The sequence below is a fragment of the Impatiens glandulifera genome, chromosome 9 (assembly GCF_907164915.1).
Source record: "Impatiens glandulifera chromosome 9, dImpGla2.1, whole genome shotgun sequence".
Taxonomy (NCBI): domain Eukaryota; kingdom Viridiplantae; phylum Streptophyta; class Magnoliopsida; order Ericales; family Balsaminaceae; genus Impatiens; species Impatiens glandulifera.
Window position 1 is genome coordinate 28,960,048 of NC_061870.1, and position 8,080 is coordinate 28,968,127.

The window sequence follows — 8,080 nt, forward strand, 5'->3', positions numbered from 1 at the left end:
CTTGGGCCTATAAATTCCATCTTCATTTTATTGGTCTCATCGGCCATTTTGACTTATAGGCCCAGGAAATTGATTTTGATCTGGAGCCCAAAGGCCCAAAACTATATGTTTGACGGCCTGGAAAATTCTTTTTCTAAAGCCCAAATTATTGTCAATAAAAGAAAAAAAGAAAAGAAAAGAAAAAAATAATGTAGGTCAATCTTATATATGATACTCACTTATTTGGTGATTAAAATGAAGTTATTGACGTGTGATCTAACATTCAACCATGTTGTTAGTATGTTATTTGCACCATTTATTTGGCGAGATCGTGCATGTGTCTGTCATAAATTTTTATAAGACATTTATCGTTATGCTATTGTGAGTTGTGACCCATATTATTTCGGATATTTTGTGTACTGGCTTATCAAGTTCGGTAATAGTTTGTCTATAATTTTTTTTTAATTTTTTTTGATCATTTTGCTATGAATGAAGATTGATGATATTTGTTGAAAAAATGTATTATATTAATTGAGTTTTATATGTTTTGCTTATTTTTATTTAAAATAATAATTAATTTGATTAGAGAAATTGGATGGAGAAGGTGTTTTCATGAGTTCTTCTCTTGACATTTGATGTTTCATTTTGATATATCTTATATAATTAATTAACTCATGACACAATTTTTAATCTTTTGTTTGATTGTTTACTGAAGTTAATGCAACATCAAATATAGAGAGAGAGAATAATTGAAAAATCACATTCTTTAAAACAAAAATAAATAAATAGACATCCTTTCCACTTGGGCATAGGTCCTTATATGACGGGCAAAGCTTCCCACCAAGCATAACTCATTATCACCACTTTTATTTATGGTGTGATTGAATTAAACTCATCCGTCAAAAACCACTAATGAAAATTAGCGTGACCTAATCAATATACTCAAGTAGATGTATCCAATTACCGATTAAATCAGAAACGTAACATGATCATTTGGTTAGTATGCTGGGACGGAACCAAAATTTAGAACTATCGAGATTTGAAGTTAATGTAAAAAAAAAAAAATCGAATTCAAAATTGGAGTTTGAATTTAGTGTAAAAATAATTGGAAAGAACATCCAAAAGCCAGTCCTAATTTTGGGTATGATATAAAGTTCTTAAATTCAAACAATAAAAATTATATATATATAGAGATATATAGAGGAATGATAGAGAGCGCCACTCTGAGACAGGCGCGATGCCTACGTGGTGTGCTACGTGGGTTGACAGATAGAATATTCTTTTTTTATTAATTATTTTATCTCTCTTCTTATTAATTAATTTCTCTCTCCTTTTATTAAATAATTTTTCTCTCTATCTCTACAAATTAATTTATCTCATTTATCCATATTCTCACGATTATTATTTTACTCATTTATTTGATATTTACTATCTCTCATTTAACGGTTAAAATAAATCAATAATTTACAACAAATTCTCACATTAAATATTTTAATAATATGTTTAAATAAATTCTAAACCCTAAACTCTAAACCCTAAACTCCAAATCCTAAACTCTAAAACCTAAATACTAAATTCTAAACCCTAAACCCTAATTAATATCAATGATCAGTTGAATTATGAATTTATCTCTTTTATTTTTATTTTATTTTTATAATTTTTCAATTCCTTTATTTATTAAATATTTTTTATGGCCTCTTTTTTCTTTTTTTTATTATTTTTTTTATATTGACTTATTAATATTTTTTTAGTTTTATTACTTATAAATAAATGTTTATCTAATATTTCTATTTTCAGTAACTAATTATTAATAATAGGAGAGAGAAAATAATTAATAAAAAGAGAGAGAATATTCTACCTGTCAACCCACGTAGGCACACCACGTAGGCATCGCGCTCCCAGTCGCTGTCTCAAGTCGCGCTCTTTATCATTTTTCATATATATATATATATTTGAAAACCAACAACTTGCTCTTAATTTCCAAATGTGGACCTGAATGAAGGAGCTTAGAAGCCGCTAGTTTTTCCCTTTTTTTTTTTTTTTTTTTTTTTTTTTTACTTAAATGACCTTTTATATATAATATGATGCCAAGAAATGTGTCATCTCATGATGCAATCAGTCTCCTATGCTTACGTCTACTAATTAATTTAGGAAAAAAATTATCATCAACTAAAATTCGGTAATAATATATGATTTAAACAGATAATTCATGTAGATTAGAGAATCTCACAAAAGAATTTGCAAAAGAAAAATTATAAGAGAACAAAATCAAAAGATTTTAGGACATTGCAAAAGATTAAATGGGGGTCGAATCCACCATTAAGAAGTCAAATCATGTAGTGATCGATACTCACACATTGTAACGTTTTGATTATGATAGTACTTTTGATTTTACTTCGAAAAGATAAGATAGCTTGATTCTACTCCGACATGATAAAAATATCTAAAGAATCAATAATTAATATATATATGATTAAGAAAGAACCCACTACATTAATCTTGACCATTGCATGTAAATATTATGTATTAAATTCCATTGGATTAGAATCATTATGTTTGACATTTTCACGAATATTGTGTTCGAGTTTGTTTGCATACATTTTACACTCATTTTTTTTTAAGGATTACTTAACAAAAATACAAATTTAGTTGAAGGCAAAACTCAAATTTAAGAAAAAGAATTAGGGGTGTGTACTCAAAGGAATAATTTATAAAATAATATCATTATATATGTAAAGTTTAAAATTATTGTTTTGCTTTGTTTGTTTTTTCCTTTTTGAGAAAGGATTCGATACATTTATATATATATGATCAGCTAAAGCCTAAAGGGACCCTCCATTTATCCAAAGAAAGGGACAACACTGGATTATATGCCAATAAGCACTATATAATTTAAATCATCAATGTCTGATGAAGATGCCATTAATTAGAAGAATATATACTAAAAGTTGTTTTATTTTTAAAACATTTAAAAATAAAATAAAAATATATGTATATAATTAGTAAGGGGATCCTATATTTCCTAACAAGCTGATAAGACAATATTAGAGTTTTCTTTTGCTCTTTAACAATCTGGCATTAATTGGTTTGTTATTTTATTATTATTATTATTAGTTTATTTAAAGGAGAAATCTAGTTCTTCCCTTAGTCGATTTGAATTATTAAGTCATCCATAAACGGTTTAGTTAAAAGAATAATTATATTTTATCTAATCATCAAATTTTGTTTGTTTACCAAGATCCTTACAAAATCGATCGTCTCAGCTTCAATTTAAAATGTTTTTAATATAAATCAAACTTGAATACTCTTACTTAAGTTATGATAGTGTTTTGTATTGTTATTATAATGCTTTGTTACGTACTTCAATTTATTTTATTTTTTTCTTTGTGATATATAGTTTCAACTTTCAATATATACTTTATTTTGTATTTTGGTTGGTAATTCTCTATGTTTTGGCTTGTATTCATTGTGTTTTTTTTCTCTTTTTTAGTTGCAATAATGATTTTATAAAATGACTTATTAAAAAAATGAAAAATGAATAAAAACATGCATAAAGAGCTTGTTTGATCTTGGATTTTTTGTGTTTCATTTGGGTTTTAAGTAAAATATTTGTTTGACTTAATTTTTTAAAGTTTAATGAACAAGAAGAAGTGGAGTTTGATCAAGTCCCAATCACACTAAGTCACTAACTAGATGAAATTAAATAGATGAGATATAAAAATGAGAGAAAATATTAAATAAAAGGTATTTTGGTAATTTGATGAATAAAAAAAGTAATGGGATAGATGAAATTAAATTGAAGAAAATATTAAATTTTAGATAAAAATATAAAATAAATACCAATATCTCCTTATGAACAAAAGGAAGTGGAGTTTGATCAAGTCCCAATCACACTAACTAGTCTATAGCTCTAAGGACATTATCCTACTAATAGGAAATTAAAGGCAGTTTATTTTCTGTACAAATATTAATAATTAATTAAAGGCAATTGTGTTTCCCCAAGAAGGAGTAAATAATTAACCACATTATATTGGGTCACCGTCATTAGCATGCATGCATATGCATACAATATGCATAGCCAGCCAATATAAAGTAAAATCCCATTTAATCAAAATTGCTGTTTTTGCTAGGAAACTTCATGATATATAAATTAAAAGTGTCAAGAAAGTCTAAAGATCTAGCCCAACGTGACGACTTCAAAAGAAGCATCAAAAGCGCGAGCAATCGATTGCTAGCTGCTTTAGGTAAACTAACCACAAGTACTCTAATCACCTTTTGTTTATATTGGGAGGAGCTTTCATTTCCACCCATTGATTAGCTAGTGGGAAAATTGTGTCATATCTAAACATTTTGAACACATGATGAATGATCATTGTGAGACAAGTCTCTGGCTAACTTTGTTTCTTTTTCAGAACAATGCAACACATAGTGAACAAACAAGCTCCACTTAGCCGCCCTACACACTGACATAGAAGATTAAAAAGCAAAAAACAAAAAGATGGAGCAAACAATGCCCATTTGGATACTAGCTAATTAGCTAGCTAGTGGAATGTGCATAACTATGGAAGCCAATTCGGACCCAACTTATTTTAGCATCAACTTCATCACTCCATATGTTGCTTCGATAAGTTACAAGATCAAGGGCATGAATTATGCAACATATCAATCAATCAATCCATCAATCCTCTAATTATGATGATAATTTCACTTTGATAAAAAAAAAAGGCTAGTAATTATTGATGAGAACCGAGCGAATAATCAATTATTGATCAGAATAACCTACGTGGATGAATCCATAAACTAGAATTATGGTGGACTTGAAAAAAAAAATTAGATGAGTTTGAAGAAAAAGAATGTGAAATTGTTGATGAAACATGCGAGTCTGTGCTGAGAAAGAGTAGAGGAGATTTAGTGTAAAATATCGTTCACAACAACATATCGTTGGAGGAGAGTCTCAAGTCTCAACCATTCCCGAAAACGCACTTCTAGTCTTTAGTCATTTCGTCTGTCTAACATGACATACAAAATGAAAATAAAAGTTATTTATGTTTTTGAGAATTAGATAAATAAATAATGAATTAAATTGAAAAAATAAAATAAAGGTTAAGAATTATATCACTTTCCTACACTAAAAAATTAACTTGTTTTTTAATTTTGTGAGATAAGCCTTCATTTTGTAAGGTAAATCCGCCCCATGATGATCTAAACTTATATTATATATATTATGCTTATATTAAACAGTTTACAAAGAATATATTAATGTGATATGATTTCATAATTATAGAGTTTTGTGTTAGTTTTTAAAAAAAATATTTTTTTTTAATGTAGTTTGGAATCAATCAATCATTTCCCAGATTTACGAGAATAATATAATAATTTATTTCCCGCCTGTTCTCCATCTAAGGCCTTGTTTGATCTTTGGGTTATTTGGGTTTTATCCGGTTTTTATCCCAAATAACCTTGTTTGATGAAATTAGGAAAAAACCAGTTTTTTAATTTTTATTGCCAAAAATACCCTTACCTCTCTTCTCTCCTCTCTCAATACATTTTTAAAATATATTAATTTAATTTATATTTAAATAAAATTTAAAATATAATATAATAAAATAAATATTAAAAATTATAGATATATTAATATTAATTTTTATTAATACATCATTTAAAATTTAAATGAATACTAATTTTATAATTATAATTTAAATATTATATAAGATAATAATTTTATTTATATTGTGTATTTATTTTTATTTAATATAATAATAAAAAAATTTAAATGAAATAAATTTTATAATATAATAACCAAAAATCAAACAAATTTATTATAGTATTTATTTAGAAAGATAATTTAAAGTTAGTTTATACCCAAAAAAAAATAATAAATTTCTTTATAAATATTTAATTTAAATGAGATATATTTATAAATTAATTAATATTTTTTATTTAAATATATTTAATTTTATTTTTTAGTATAAAAATTTATTTTAAATAAATTTAAATTTTAAAGGGTATATTAGATAATATAGTTGGTTAGAATTTTATTTATATTTTGAATTTATTTTTATTTAATATAATTGTTTTAAATGAAATAATTTATTAATTTAAATTATATAAAAATAAATTTTATAATGTAATAAAATAAATATAAAAATATATATATATATATATTAATATTAATATTATTTTTTAATAATATAAAATAAAATATTTAATTAAAGGGTAATTTTGATATTTTAATTTATAAAATGATTGATTTGATTTGGGATGTGATAGTTGGGTTTTAGGATAAAACCTGGGTTTTATCCCAATAACCCAAAGATCAAACGAGGCCTAACAGTGATCATCCATTTTGCTATTATTCTCTACACTTACTTTTTAAAAGTACTATTGTACTATTCATAATTAATAAAGATATATAATCTCACACACACATATATATTTATGCAATATTCAAAAATATATATATCCAATGGAAAATTAAGCAACTTATCATTTACATTAACATCACATTTGCTTGGCTAGCTCTTGATTGTTTTCCCTTTTTTGTTGCCCAACTTTAGAAATGATCAATGACAATTAATATAGACAAATATATTTTAAACTTTAAGTTAAGTGGGAAAATTGATTGAACATGCTCCAACCACATAAAGGACTACTAATTGAACACATGCGATATGATTTAAGCATCGGTCGCCATCTGGATCGTATGAGCATTGACTTCGTCTAAACTCCTCTAACTCGATAACCGATGTCTCAATCCAATAGGGACTAAAAAAACACTTTGACAGTTTTTTTCTGTAACAAATCACAAATGCATGTATCACACACGACCTAGAAGATCATTTCAAACTTGTGTTTCGAAATTGAATTTGTAAACTTAACACAAATCAAACTGTTAGTATATTGATTTGCATTCATCTCGAGCGGGTGATTTAATTGACCGGGGCGTGCCAAAAATAACGTTGATTAGTTTGTGGTCGTCCTGGCGTCAAATAATGGATTCTCCACCACCATGTTTCCTTTCCTTTCCTATCTATCTTTTGCTTTATGAATGTATTGTACGTACTCTTCTTCTCCACCATATATATCCTTTTTACAAATTATTATAATTCATGTGATGGAAATCAGGGCCAGATCGGCTAGCTGCTATATATTGATTTCTGTCTAGTCGTCTCTAGCGATCGATATATAATTAAAGAGATTGCTAGAAGCCTTTCTAGGTTCTCTATTTCCATCACCTTTTTATTTATTTCTTTTTTATCATGGATTCATGTTACCTTGTCTCATAAAACCTTTTTTTCCTAAAAGTTTTCCACAACATTAACCTCTTTTACCAAAAAAATAAACAAGAGATAAAACAAATTTATATAAAATATTATTATGATATGTTTCTTATTCTACATTATGTTTTTGTGATTTGTTATCTGATTGTTAATGCAAAATTTTTATTTAAATTTGTGCTAACACATCATAATTTGTTTTTATTTGATTTAATAATTTTGCCCATAATTCTTATAATCTTCGCGGTATAGGATAAATTAATATATAGAAAAAAATATCATGTTTAAAATAATAATAATATTATTATTTAAAAAAAACAATGTAATATAATATAAATGATAGTCGTTTAAACATAACGACAAAAGTAATACAAAACACGAATGTTTACCTTGTCACTAAACACAACGAGATTAACCGTTAAAAGCAACAATGGAAACATAAGCAAAAAAATGTTCACCAACTAACAAACTTAATATAAAACAATCTCTAACGAGCTTGGAGATCTTCAAGAAGATCAATGAGTTCACCGACCGCCTTCACCGATTTTTCAGAAGAGATATCCCAAATTCTCATAATAATAGCGATGTGGAGTAAACGCATCGGTCGACCGCGATCACTAAACGTTTACGATTTCTTGTAAGCCAAATAGTTAATTAGAAAATAATCGGGATGAGAACTCATTGACTTAGTCTGATTGAGCTCATGATTTCTATCTAGACATCCCAACAATCGACGATTCAACAATCGACGATTGACTCAGACATCACATATTCAATGTCAATCATATTCCAAAGTATATGCTCCAAATTGCAATCACTCATTT